The sequence below is a fragment of the Pongo abelii genome, chromosome 15 (assembly GCF_028885655.2).
Source record: "Pongo abelii isolate AG06213 chromosome 15, NHGRI_mPonAbe1-v2.0_pri, whole genome shotgun sequence".
Classification (NCBI taxonomy): Eukaryota; Metazoa; Chordata; class Mammalia; order Primates; family Hominidae; genus Pongo; species Pongo abelii.
Genome location: NC_072000.2, coordinates 45,499,167 through 45,513,722, shown reverse-complemented (window position 1 = coordinate 45,513,722; position 14,556 = coordinate 45,499,167). Strand labels below are relative to the sequence as shown.

Below are 14,556 nucleotides of genomic sequence, written 5' to 3'. Positions count from 1 at the left end.
TTTTAGTAAATCTGACCGAAAATTTTGATCACCTGCTGTTTTATTGCAGGATGCATATAGGAAATGTTGAAAAATGCTTCATAATATAACCTTGATAAAATGAGAACATTAATTTAAAATTACATATAATTTTATTTGTGAATATTTCTCCTTTTTTATAACGAGAGGGTGATCATTATAAAAAGGTTTACCCTATAATTCTGTCACTTTATAAATAATGAATGCATTTTTTCAATTGTGGATGATTTCTGTGTTGAAATCATTACTGCAGTAGGTATTGAAATAATCTAAGAGACGCTTATTTGCCTGTAATGGAACTACATCTTCAAGACATAAATAAGTAAGCAGGTATGAAAAGGTTATTTGTTTTCCAGATATTAAACAGTATGTGAAGGCTTGAAGATTTAGCATAGTAATCCATATTTGCATGCCAGTTATCAGAAAGAAAGCCAGATTCTTATTATGGATTTATGATTGCCTGGCATTAAGAGGAAAAGTCACCTTATAAAAAATAGTTGCTTAAAAAGTAGCAACGGCCGGGTGCGGTGGCTTGCCTGTAATCCAAGCACTTTGGGAGGCGGAGGTGGGCGGATCACGAGGTCAGGAGTCGAGACCATCCTGGCTAACACGGTGAAACCCCGTCTCTACTAAAAACACAAAAAGTTAGCCGGGCCTGGTGGCGGGTGCCTGCAGTCCCAACTACTCGGGAGGCTGAGGCAGGAGAATGGCGTGAACCCGGGAGGCGGAGCTTGCATTGAGCAGAGATCGCGCCACTGCACACTCCAGCCTGGGAGACAGAGCGAGATTCTGTCTCAAAAAAAAAAAAAAAAGAAAAAGAAAAAGAAAAAGTAGCATCAAATCTTTCACCTCCATTGTCAAATCTAACGTGCCTGGTCTTTTACTGTGTTACTACAGGGGAAATGTGTTTTTATGTTGAGTCAGTTATCCTTGATTATTTCTAAGAGGCCAAAGGTAAGTTTAGTTATACATGTAAGATCAAGCTACCCCCCTGCAACATCACAGTCATTATCCAGCCTTACATATGTAATCAGGAGTGATGAAAGAGGTTATTGTTTGCAACTAACCTATATATCGCCTACATGTCAGCATTGCCAATAGGTGTGCTTTATGTATCTTCTCTGTCATGATCTTTTCAACCTCACTGGGATTCTTAAATATTCTAACTATTGAATATGTATGTGTGAAAACTGTATGATCAAAGTTAACTAACATCTAAGTTAACGCTTTTCAAAATCAACTCTAGATTTTCTTATGCTATTAATGTTTTCACCTGGTAGTCCTATGTCTATAAAATTCCTGACGTTTTTTCCATACAATTTGTCATGTAGTTCCAACATTAAATTTTGTTGTGTTTTATTCATTTCATATTACAAATCATTAGTAATATTATGTTAGCATTTATAATCAATACACAATTCTTTCAATCTGCGAATTTCTTTCCATAATAAATCATGAATTAAAAGAAGTCTTTGTAGATTCTGCCAATGTTTTTCTTGCTGTAAAGGCTCCCATATTCTGTTTCATATTAATAAGAGATGCCTCAGTTTACACAGAAATTCTAAGTTTAATATGTGTTAAAATACTCCATAGTGTAGTCTATAGTGGTATATGGAGATCAACTGCACATTCACAAAATAGATTGCTCATTACAATAACTGAGTTAATAACCTTACATAGAATTAGTACAAATTGGATTGTTACCATTGGTTTTCATAGCCAATGCTTTGCAATTAAGATTGTTGTCATGCATCTAATGTTGGTTGCCAAGAGTACTCTCCAAATTACATGAATCTCTCCTGGTCCTAAATGTAAACTAATCATTGTCTCATAAAGAAGAGCATTTATTCAGACTTCTTCCCTGGACATTTCACAGTAAAAACCATAGTGTTAGCAACCCAAAGACCAACATTAACAGCAGGCAGAGAGAGCAGAGACTCCTCTATATCAAGTACTACCAGCTAAGACATTTGTAGCTGTTGTGTCAGTATGTATGGGCTTTCAGAAAGACTCTGCATTGTCTCTCTAGTTTTTATAATTTTTATTCAAAAGAGACAATATATCAGCATATTAACCACAACAGTTTAATGTTGAAGCCTGTCTCTGAAAGCCAGAAAATTTCTACTTCTAATAAGTATATTTGCATTATCTCAGATAGAAGTGATCTCCTTTTCCACTGAACTCACATGACTATTTGTAGCTTTTCCTCACTATTTATCATATGGTAGTTATTTCTGCAGTGTACTGCCCTACCTCACCAAGTCTGTAATTATTTTTTAGACAAAAATTTCAGTCGTATTAATCTGCAGAGAGAGAGAGAAAGAGAAAGAGACAGAAAGAGAGAGACAGAGACAGAGACAAAGAGAGAGAGAGGAAAATGCTCTATGCCTGTGATTATATACAAAAATAATAAAAAAGGCATTTTAATGTTGAGCAAAATTGATGTAGACTCTGACCTTGCAGTGTTTACATTCTGGAGGAGAGGACAATATTAATCAGACAACTAAAGAAAAAAACATAAAAATATAACGAAATGCAGGTATATGATGCTATGAGACCATATAATAGAAAGAGCATATCTGGTTTGGCTGACCAAGAAAAGCTTCCTTTAGAAAGTGACTACTGAATGAGATGCAGGCAAAAAATGTGAGCGGCTCAAGGAGAAACAGTCAGGTGCAAAGACCATGGTGGGAAGTGACATTATGTGAACAAGAACAGAAAGGTCTTTGTGCCTTGAATGCAAGAAGAAGTGCATGATGGGGGACAACTTGGGGCCATTTAGAAAAATGCTAAACCATGGATAACATTGTAAGCCATGATAAATAACTTTGCCTTCAGTCTAAGAATAATGGTCTTTACTGAGGTCACGACATCTCAATTTTGTGTTTTGTAAGCTCTCTCTGTCTGCATATGGAGAATAAGCAGAATAGATACATCACTGGGTATTGTAGATAATTTAGGAGGCTCTTGGGGTAGTCTACGGGAGAAATCACAGTAGTAAAGATTAGGATAATGATAGTAAAAATAGGGAAAAGTAGATGAATTTTAGAATTTTCTTTGTAGGTAAAACTGACCAGATGAGGTGATGAATTGTTTTTGTGGAGTGAAAGATTGAGAAAGATGACAAAATGATTCAGAATTTTACTGGTATATGATGAGCCGTATACTGAGCTCAAGAACACCAGAAGAATGTATGTGGCAAGATAATCAAGAGGTTAGTTTCCCACAAGTTAAATTTAAGGCATGTAGGTAATCAGATATATCAATTGGGAATTGACTAGCAAGGTCTAGGCTATATAAATCTGTGAGAGCCATTATAAAGAATTTTTTATTGTCTGAGGATTTTTTATTCTTTCTTCTTTGTAAAGTGAATACTGCATAAGATAATATGTCTAATTTGCTCCAACTTTTGATATCATTTAAACTAATTGAACTCAATTTATGTAACCAGATAAGCATTCATAGGTAGCATATTGCTTTTGTCCTATTGATGACTTTATTTTGTATCTGAATGTTTTTGTGGATCATATGTTATGGGATGATTTTAGGCAGTGAAGTGTATACCTAAGAATATTAAACATGAAAAAATATCTATCAGATTTGATATGGTTTGGATGTTTGTCTCCTTTAAAACTTATGTTGCAGCGTAATCCCCAGTGTCGGAGGTGAAGCCTAGTGAGAGGTGTTTGGATCATGAGGGTGGATTTCTCACGAATGAGTTAGTGCTATCTCCTTGGTGATGAGTGAGTTCTCACTCAGTTCATGCAAGATCTGGTTGTTTGAAAATATGTGTCATCTCCCCCCTCGCTCTCTTGTTCCCACTATCATCATGTGACCTGCTGGGTCCTGCTTTGCCTTCTGCCATGACGGTAAGCTTCCTAAGGCCCTCACCAAAAGCAGATGCTGACACCATACTTCCTACAGCCTAGAGAATCATGAGCCAATTAATCCTTTTGTCTTTATAGATTTTCCAGCCTGAGACATTTCTTTATAGTGATACAAAAATGAACTAACACAGATAATTGGTATTAAGTAGTGAGGCATTGCTATAAAGATATCCGAAAATGTGAAAGTGGCTTTGGAACTGGGTAACAGGCAGAGTTTGGGAGACTTTGGAGATCTCAGAAGACAGAAAGATGAGGGAAAGTTTAGAATTCTTACAGACTGGTTAAATGGTTTTGATCAAAATGCTGACAGAGATATGGATGATGAAGACCACACTGACAAGGTCTCCAGTGGAAATGAGGAAGTTACTGGGAAATGGAGTAAAGGTCCTCCCTGTTACACCCCAGCAAATAACTCGGCTGTACTGCATCCAGGTCCTAGGGATCTGTGAAAGTTGATAATTAAGAGTGATGAGTTAGGGTATCTGGTAGAAAAAATTTCTAAGCAGCAAAATGTTCAAGAAGTGACATGGCTCCTTCTAACAGCCTAAATTATATAGAGGAGCAAAGAAATGATTTACAGTTGGAACTTATATTTTAAAGGGAAGCAGAGGATAGAAGTTTGGGAAATTTGCAAACTGGCCAAGTGACAGAGAAAGAATATAAACAACTGATGGAGCAACCATGTGCTAGAGAGGCATGCATGACCAGAAGGAAGACATGAGCTAATATCCAGGACAATGGGAAAAATGCCTTGAAGGAATTTCAGAGATCTTCAAGACTGGGCCTGCTCCCAGAAACCATTCTATTCTCCTGGGTCTCTGGACAAGGAGATCCAGGGCCAGAGGCCCAGGAGAATAGAATGGTTTCAGGGGCCAGGCCTAGGGCCCCACTGCCCTGAGCAGCCTTGAGATATTGCTCCCCATATACTTGCTGCTCCAGCTATGTAATGGCTCAAAGGGGCCCAAGCACAGCTCAAGCCACAGCTCCAGAAGGCACAAGCCATAAGCCTTGGTGGTTTCCACATGGTGTTAAGTCTGCAAGAGTGAAGGGGGCTTGGTGGCTACCACCTAGATTTCAGAGGATATATAGGAAAGCCTGGGTGCCCAAGCAGAAGCTTGCCACAGGAGTGGAGCTCCTCACACAGAAACTCTACCAGGGCAATGCTGAGGGCAAGTATGGAGTTGGAGCCCCCATACAGAGTCTCCACCAGGACACTGCCTAGTGGAGCTGTGGGAAAGAAACCATTGTCCTCCAGAACCCAGAGTGGTAGATTCACTGGCAGCTTGAACCCTCTGCCCAGAAAAGCCACAAGCATACAAATGCAATCTGTGAGAGCAGCTATGTGCACTTTGTCCTGCAAAGCCACAGGCACAGGGCTACCCAAGTCCTTGGGTGCCCATCCTTCACAACATGATGTGGAACATGAAGTCAAGGATTATGTTGGAGCTTTAAGATTTAATGCCTGCCCTGCTGGGATTCAGAGTTGTACGGGGTCTATGACCCCTTTCTTTTTCCCAATTTCTCCCTTTTGGAATGGTAATGCTTACCCAATGCCAGTAGCACCATTGTATTTTGGGACCAAATAACTCATTTTGATTTTACAGGCTCATAGGTGGAAGGAGATGAGTCTCAGTTGAGACTTAGGACTTTAGACTTAATGTTGGAATGATGAAAAACTCTCGGGGCCTATTGGCAAGTGATGATTGTATTTTGCAATCTGAGAAGAACATGTGATTTGGGGGGCCAGGGATGGAATGACAAGGTTTAGATGATTATCCTCTCCAAATCTCTTGTTACAATGTAATCACCAATGTGGGAGGTGGGGCCTAGTGAGACGTATTAGATCATGGGGATAGATACCTCACGAATGGCTCCTTGGTGATGAGTAAATTCCTGGTCAGTTAGTTCATGTGAGATCCGGTTGTTAAAAAGAGTGTAGCACCTCCCTACTTTCTCTCCTGCTCCCACTCTCTCCATGTCATGTGCCTGCTCTCCCTTTGCCTTCTGTCATAATGATTACCTTCCTGAGGGGCTCACCAGAAGCAGATGTTGGCACCATGCTTCCTGTACAGCCAGCAGAACCAAGAGCCAGTTAAATCTCTTTTCTTTCTAAATTACCCAGCCTTGGGTATTTCCTTATAGTGATGCAAAAATGGACTAACACATGGTTGAAGAAATAGACAAATGAAAACTGTACTCATCGAAATGGTATACATAGCAAATAAATTAATGTTTAGTAAAGAATACTACAAATTGTCAAATGATAATATGTTGACCATTATTATGATAGCTAATTAAGCCACTTTCAAGTAATGTCATAAAAGGTGATAATTTACGCACTTTAAATATAAGGGAGTCCATTTCAGAAAAATAAAGCACCACTTAAATATTATATATTTAATGTCATTAAGGATACCTTAATAGTTAAAAGGAATATTAGCTTTGTAAAATGATTATCCTCATTATGTGTATAATAAATTATCTTTACATATACACACACATATATACATATATACACACATATGTAAATATATACATATGCATACATGCACATAAATACACACACATACATACGTATGCATTTTCAAAAGCATGTACTGACAGGCACATTTGCTGTTAAGACATTATGTATTGTTTAATTTCATCAATACTTTGTCAAGTGAGAACGAATAAAGAAACAGACAACAGTAGTCTTCTACCGTCCAAGGCTAATTGGAAATGCCAGAGTGAGAAAAATAATCATAATAGCAACTGGTACCACCTCAGCTGTCCTCCTAATCACAAGTGGATATTCCGTTACATCATTATTCTACTGCCACTACTCCATTCACTGTTTCACTCTAAGAAAGTTCCTGGTATTCCATTAATTTTTAAAGGGATTTTAATGGATGTCCTACGAATTTTCAATGAGCTGTTTGAAGTTGGACAAACCTAATTAGGAATGTGTTTACTTTCTGTTTTTTTTTTTTTCAGAGTGATTAATTTCACGCAAGACTTTAACCTAATGTTACTCCAAATAAAAAATAGAGAACATGAGGTACTACTTCTACACACTAATGGACTGCTAATTTAAAAAACCGAATCAAGCATTAACTTGGAAGAGTCTTTTTCAATATATAAATTATTTCTGGTTAGCCTTTTATTTCCAGGTTAAGAAAATCTTTTGGCCTTGATTTTAGCAATTAGTAAATGAAAATATGTTTGAATTTACTTCGTTTTGTGATTTACACTAGAGAATCTATCGGTAAACACAGTTCCTTTGCTAACAGCTTTTGTAAAGTAAATGCTTTGATCTAGAAAAAGTCTTGCCAGTGGAAAACAATACACAAAAAATTATTAATTAACTAATTGTTTGGGCAGATAAAATCTCTGGAGTTTCTCGTGGGGTTGCCATAAAGAAACAAACTATTTTTACATTTTCACAGTCACCTCACGCTTGGACAGTGTCCTCTGTCTCCTTAAGAACATGTAAAACACAGAAAATTTAGAATGCATTTCTCAAGTTGTTTCATTTAATGGAAAGCTAAAGAAGCAAAGCAACAAAAGCAATTCCTAAAATAAATGAATAAATTATGTACAAAAGGAGTACCAGGTAACAAAATATAGGAAGAAGAAACCTACACTAAAATCACGTTTGGAATGAATCTGCATACTCAGACTCATCATTTTACACCACCATCACAGTTATAATCAATTAACCTCATTATAATCTAGATATATTATCTTTGTATATGTCTTAAAAGTAGTCCTTCTACACCACCTTGAGCATACTAGCAACAACATACTGGCTGCCTATTTTAAATGTTATATAATTAGATACATCATGATTCAGATATAAATTCTTAACTACAGTTTTTCTGTTCTTCGAATAACATGCATTTCTGTTGCATATTGACATGTAATATGTTGCAAAATAAAAGTGGGTTCATTAAGTATCTCTTACCTGTTCACTTCAAGAAAATTTTAATTGCCAAGCAGCCAATCACTGACAAATTTCAGCTATATCAAACTTTTGCTCTATATAAAAGTGCACCTACAATCAATTTTCTGTGCAGTGACATTGCGATGTAAATATATCTCCAAGAGCAACAAGAAATGCTTACATCAAGTATTTAGGAGAAGAAAAAAAAATGCCTCAAACATAAAGTTAAACTAGAAACACGGCAAAACAACAGGCTCCTAAGTATGAACCAGGAAAGTCCAAAATTTTCCTGAGACGTTGTCTTTATTTTCAAATCCTATGACCATAAATAATCTTTTAACTAATACATTTACCTGATTTACCTAGAAGTTAGAAAGCCCATACATAAATTTATGGCTGGGAATTTGTTTTGAGGTGGTATGCAGTACATTGTGTTATGCATTTTACACATTCTTCATGTCCCCTGATTTCAATTCATTTTCCTATATGTGATTTTCATTTTCTTTTGTTTTTCTAGTATGCACATTTAAAGGCTGGCATAAACTCTCCTTGAATGACCCAGATAACATATCATTCAATAAACCAACCAATCAGCAAAAGTGCTCTTTCTAGCACCAGTTCATTACCCTCTATATAGCACTGGACATCAAAGCCATGGAAACAGCACTTATTTTTTTAAAATTTAGAAAACCAGAAATTGTATTCCACTTTCATAGTTTATTAGCCAAGTAAATTTGATAAAATATTTGGTCATTTTGAACCTTTTTATTCATTTGCAAACATTGTTATTTTAATCTATTCCTTGTCCAGGCCTTAGGGTTGTAAGTATAAATTATGATAATGCATGTGAAACACAAATCCTGAAAAACAAATCAGAAAATTCCATAAGGATATAGGTTATCAACACAAAAAGTGGTAGACATCGAATCTCCAAAAAATATGACTCAAAACAAACAAACAAACAAAAAAACCAAGATAATCAGTGATGAATAATACTAGGTTTAATTTGTATGTAAGTTAGCAAGATTTTTAGTTTTCCTCCCTTAAGTGTTTTAAACCCACTGACAATGGTTGAACTGAATGCAATCAACTTACTTCTGGAGCCTGAAGAGTTCCTCACGGCTGTGAAGGAGTCAGCACTCTGCCTGGCTGCTGCAGAAGACGGACAGAGTGAAAGCATCTCCAAAGCTGATTTCAGAGGACGGTGTCAAAAGATGGGTGCTCGGCTGCTACATATCTTCTCAACACCTGGATGAATGGTTACAGGGATTCTTCAAAGGAGGCAAGCATAAAAAAGAGTGTATCAAAAAATGCTTATAAAGTATCCTTGAAAAATATAGTGGCTGTTAACTGGGTGATCAGTCTCAAACTACAGCAGGACTATCATGCAATATGATTTAAATACACATTTGCATAAGAAAGCTTTCCAATGGAATGTGCAACATACTGTGATTTCAATAAATATATTAGCATTCGCCTTTCCTTTTTGAAATAAGTTTTCTTATCAAAACTGAGGATAATTTAAATAATCTTAAGCTGTATAGTTCGATTTCATCATATTTAAATTAATTCAACTTGCAGTCTAATGTTAAAACACTGCATAAGTTAACATATATTTAAGCATCACTTACTACTTACGAGTCATATGACAGTTAGGATATGGCAGTGAATGAACCTGAAAAACCCTTATCCTGATTAAGCTAATAGTCTTATGTTGTTTTTCCCGTATTTTTTTCAACAGAGAAAATCTGTCTATTGCAACCTATATGTCTATGAAAGAAATACGTAGGCATGCCATTTATTTTTTAACTTTATGTCAGAAGATTACTGATTTCTACCTCTTTTTGGGGTTTTCATGTCACTCTAAAGAATAGCTAACTTGGCTCTATAAAACACAATGCTTAACTTTCTTTCCTATAAGATCTATGTAATAGTACCAATTGATATTCAATCACTGATATTTTTAATGCAGAAATAGGCTGAGTTTTTAAAACATTCTTGAAATTAATAAAAGCATTGTAATTTTACTTTAACTATAACTTATTTTGTCTGAGGAAGCGAAAGTGAGAAATAATGAAATTCCAAAGCATAATAATAAAAAACAGACCTAAGATAAAACAGCGACTTGAGTTTAGCTCATTATTTCTGCTGCCTCCACTTGGAAAGATATATGAATGATCTTATAGAGTCAAAATTTAAAGAAGTGATTATATTGTCTTAAGATACTCAATAATTAGGAATTTATTAAAAAGGAAAATTAAGCTATTGCTTAATTTAATACTAATATGGTCAGAAATACTAAAAATCAAGGCACAGATTAATTGTACAATTAAATAAAAGTAAATTATAGCTTATATACTTCAATTATTTATCTGAATCTGTCAATCAATGCTGTATCTTTTTGAAATTTATGTCTACTATAGCATTTTAGAATAACTGGGACATACCACATACACACATATGAATATAAATCAATCATTTGACAACCATGTTGATACAGCAATTGTTTGCCTTTTCATTTATTTCCTTCCATGAGTATATTTTAAGCTAACTTTCACATTCATATATGCATGAAAAAAACATCAGAAATCCAATAGTACATCTCCCTCCAAAGTAAGATATCCTCCTCGGAGAAAACCAATTTCACATTTTAGAACATTCTTTCAGAAATAGTTTGTGTGTGTATGTATGTGTGTGCGTGTGTAAATTTTTCTACATATATCAGAATACTTTGCTCTGTTGTGCCCTGTTTTTTTTTTTTTTTTTCTCCTTTTTTTTTTTTTGAGACGGAGTCTCGCTCAGTAGCCCAGGCTGGAGTGCAGTAGCACGATCTCGGCTCACTGCAACCTCCGCCTCCCGGGTTCACACCATTCTCCTGCCTCAGCCTCCCAAGTAGCTGGGAATACAGGCGCCCGCCACTACACCCGGCTAATTTTTTTGTACTTTCAGTAGAGACGGGGTTTCACTGTGTTAGCCAGGATGGTCTCAATCTCCTGACCTCGTGATCCGCCCGTCTTGGCCTCCCAAAGTGCTGAGATTACAGGCGTCAGCCACCGTGCCTGGCCTGTGCCCTGTTTCTTTAACGTCTTGAAGAACATTCCATTTCTGTCTTCTAGCATGAATCCATCCATTCTAACAGTGCACATCTACCACAAGCATAATCTTAGCTGGTGAAGTATCTTAACTGAAAAAGTACACGTTTCTGGGATTTTGTTGTTATAAAAATAATATTTATATGAATATATATGTACTTTGTATATATATTCATATATATGTATTCTGCACACATGTTAGTAAATACAGGCACAATATATTGCTAAATAAACTGTTTAGGTTAAAACACCTCATTGTCCGTGCAGCTCTGATCATGCTTCTTTCTTTGTAGTAAAGATGCAGTATAAAAAATAAATCTGAATTCTGTAATTACATTTTATATTATTTCATTATGGTAGCAAAATATAAAGGCCTCAAAATATCATCCTAACTCCCCCTAAAACATACTGTTGACCAACAGTAGGTCTATGTCTTTATTTTAGCATGAAAAGCACAGTAACAACTGAAATTCCTACCTACATTCTAATTTCCCAGAGAAAATTTATTGTCTATATGGTCACATTACTAATGAGAACAGCATTTCCTTTTTTGTAATAATACCTTTTATTAAGACTTACTATGTGCCAGCTACCATAAAACATGTGTTAACTTAAAAAAATTCTCTTAAGAACCGAATGAGGTAAATACATATTTCTATTTTAGTGCTACAAAAATGCAAGGACAGAGAAAGGTCAACTAACCTTGGGCAAGGTCATAGGTAAATAGCAAAGTGAGGACTCTCACCTAGGGCTCTCTCACTCTATGAAATGTCTTATATCTCATAATGTAAGTGAAATTTTCAGAAAATCAATAAGGATTCTATATTAAAGTAAGGTGTTTTTTTTTTTGTCCATATATTTTGGTCAATGCAATGACCAAAGTGAGAAAGTTCGGATTTGAGATTCTAATACTACATTTTCTAGTGTTATCATACAAATATTTTTTTTCTTGATATTATGTTGAAATGGAACATCCTATAAAAAATTATGGTCAATTTCTTAGTTCTAAGTTGTTACATTCTTAGCATAGTCTTAGAAAATTCAGCAACTGTTATTGTTTATGTACATGTATTTCCAAGAAATATAATTCTCCCTCTAACAATTATTGTGGATGCCATATTAGTCTGTTCTCATGCTGCTAATAAAGACATAACTGAGACTGGGTAATTTATAAAGGAAAAACATTTAATGGACTCACAGTTCCACATGGCTGGGGAGGCCTCACAATCATGTCAGAGGATGAAGGAAGAGCAAAGGGATGTCTTACATGGCAGCAGGCAAGAGAGCATGTGCAGGGGACCTCCCCTTTATAAAATCATTAGATCTTATGAGACTTATTCACTATCACCAGAACAGCTTTGGAAAGACCTGCACCCGTGATTCAATTCCTTCCCACCATGTCCCTCCCACGACACGACACATGGGCATTACTGAAGCTACAATTCAAGATGAGATTTGGGTGAGGACAAAGCCAAACCACATAAGGTGCCAATACTAAACTCCGAAAGTACTTAGAAAAAATGGGCAAAGCTCTAGAAGTTATTAGAAAATACGTATTTAAAAGTGAGAATCATTACCTCCTCCAGCACCCAATGACACTTTCTTATCCTCTAGGATATCTTTACTAAGTGTTCATCAATTGCCTGAACATATACATTGGTAAGAGCCTTAAAATCAACAAAGGTAGGACTTTAAAGTCTTCTAGACCAAGGCTGAAATCACAACTGTGACCATTTTTCTCTTTCAAAATGAAAACAGTTACAAAAAGTTGTAATTATTTCAAGATACAATGTATGTGAAAGTACTCATCATAATACCTTATACATTATAGGCATTGCAACAGTTTTGTTACCCTTAGAAAATTCTTCCTAAACCTGCCCTAAGTTTTGACCCATTGAAAGCCCTTGAAATATTTGAAGACATCAGAATATTATCTCACATATTCCCTTCATTTTAAATATTCATAACATTTGAAAAATTATGACTCCATCAAATGGTATCATTACCAATCATTTCTCCCTAGAATTCCTCATAGTACAAAATAAACAAAGAATGAGTTGTTCTACCTTTGTCTTTAGCTATATTTACTTTGTGTTAAAAATGATTAAAAAATAAACAGCCAAATGTTTTGGCCTACATGATGCAAAAACCAGCTGTTTTAAAATATATAAATAATCGAATCATATGGTTTTACTACAGTTCATTCAATTACTTATTTATAATTATGTAATAATATATTGAGATAAAATAGCCATTATCTTTTGGGGGACTACTCCAAAACTGAGGTTATAAGATAGGAAATGCTATTTTATTCAAACAAATGACTTGAAAAATAATTTGGGACACAGGCAAAAAATTGAAAATTTCTTCATATTAATGAGTTTGTTAAAGCATAATTATTCAGAAATTCATATAAACACTATTATTAAAACATGCTTGCCTCACCATTAATATTGCTAAACCTACTTTAAAATTAAATTAGAGGCAATAATTGAATATGAAAATGCATTTGTTATTGGAAAAAATGTAGCACTATATCTTTGGCTATAGGAAAACTTTTACAAATTATTACACATGTCCAAGATCATATGACAAATAAATTAATACACTACTAGAGCATTTATTGCTTAATGTAAATGTCACATTGTAAATGAGAACAACTAATCATTCCTTTCCTCTAATAGCAAGAGTTCAGCAGTTAAATAAAGCATAAATCTTGCTGACCTAAAAATTTTATTACTGCATTTGTAATATCTTGTTAACAACTAACAGAAAATAACATTAAGGGATACTGTATTTCAGTAAGCTAGAACTTAGGTGAAGGTTTTTTTTTTTTTTCCAGGGTGTGAAGACAGAGGGTGGGTAGAGGTTGTGCTTGCTTTTCATTGTTTTTAAAGAAATGACTCATTCACTATGTTTCATAGTAATAGTTTAAAATAAGATATTCTCACCACATACAAAAAAGAGATGCTAAATTAATAACTGATTCAGTGAAAACCAAAATGTATTATTACAATTTAAATTTAATTACAAAATTTCTGATTAGTTGATAGTGGTTGTAAAATTCCTGTACAAAAAATAAACAAAAGAAATGTAAAACCAGGCCCAGATGAAGACGCCAGAGCTATCAAAGTACTTTTACTTGCACAACAATATTTTGTCAAATGATAGAATCAAAACAATCCAAAATAATAACAAAAATACTTCAAATAATGACTTCACAATTTAAATTTACTCTGCTAAAATTTTTCTTGATATTTATCAGAAATTCAAAGTGCTATAAACTTTTTTTCCCTGAAGACAACTTTGACACATCTTCATCCCTTGGTGAAATGAGAGAGTGGTCCTTTGACTTCATTTGCTAGCTCATGGTGTGCTCTGACAATGTAAATGTCAGGCCTACTCTGTTCTTTGGACCATAGGGAAAAACAAAATACAACATTCTTGTTGTTCTTAGTGGTTTGGCAAAAGTCAGTAGACAGATAGTATGGTCACACTAATATGTATGTCAGTTTATCTCTTTGGTAATGATCTTTTTCAATTAAAACAGAATATCAGTTTGTGCCTATCAATAGAATAATTATCATTTTTTATCTACATACCGTATTTTCTTCTTTCTTCCCTTACTCCCTTCTTT

The 14,556-nt window shown here is 35.0% G+C and overlaps 1 protein-coding gene across 4 annotated transcripts in view; it reads right to left on the bottom strand.

Moving 5' to 3' along the window:
• Positions 1–14,556, bottom strand: part of LRFN5 (leucine rich repeat and fibronectin type III domain containing 5) — a 316,314-nt gene that overhangs the window by 137,313 nt on the left and 164,445 nt on the right. For 3 of the 4 annotated variants that reach the window (XM_002824703.4, XM_054530062.2, XM_054530060.2), the window contains exon 2: positions 8,923–9,098. The gene's annotated coding sequence lies outside the window, so the exon portion shown is untranslated. The remainder of the gene's footprint in view (positions 1–8,922; positions 9,099–14,556) is intronic. The other variant, XM_054530061.2, reaches the window with a different exon arrangement.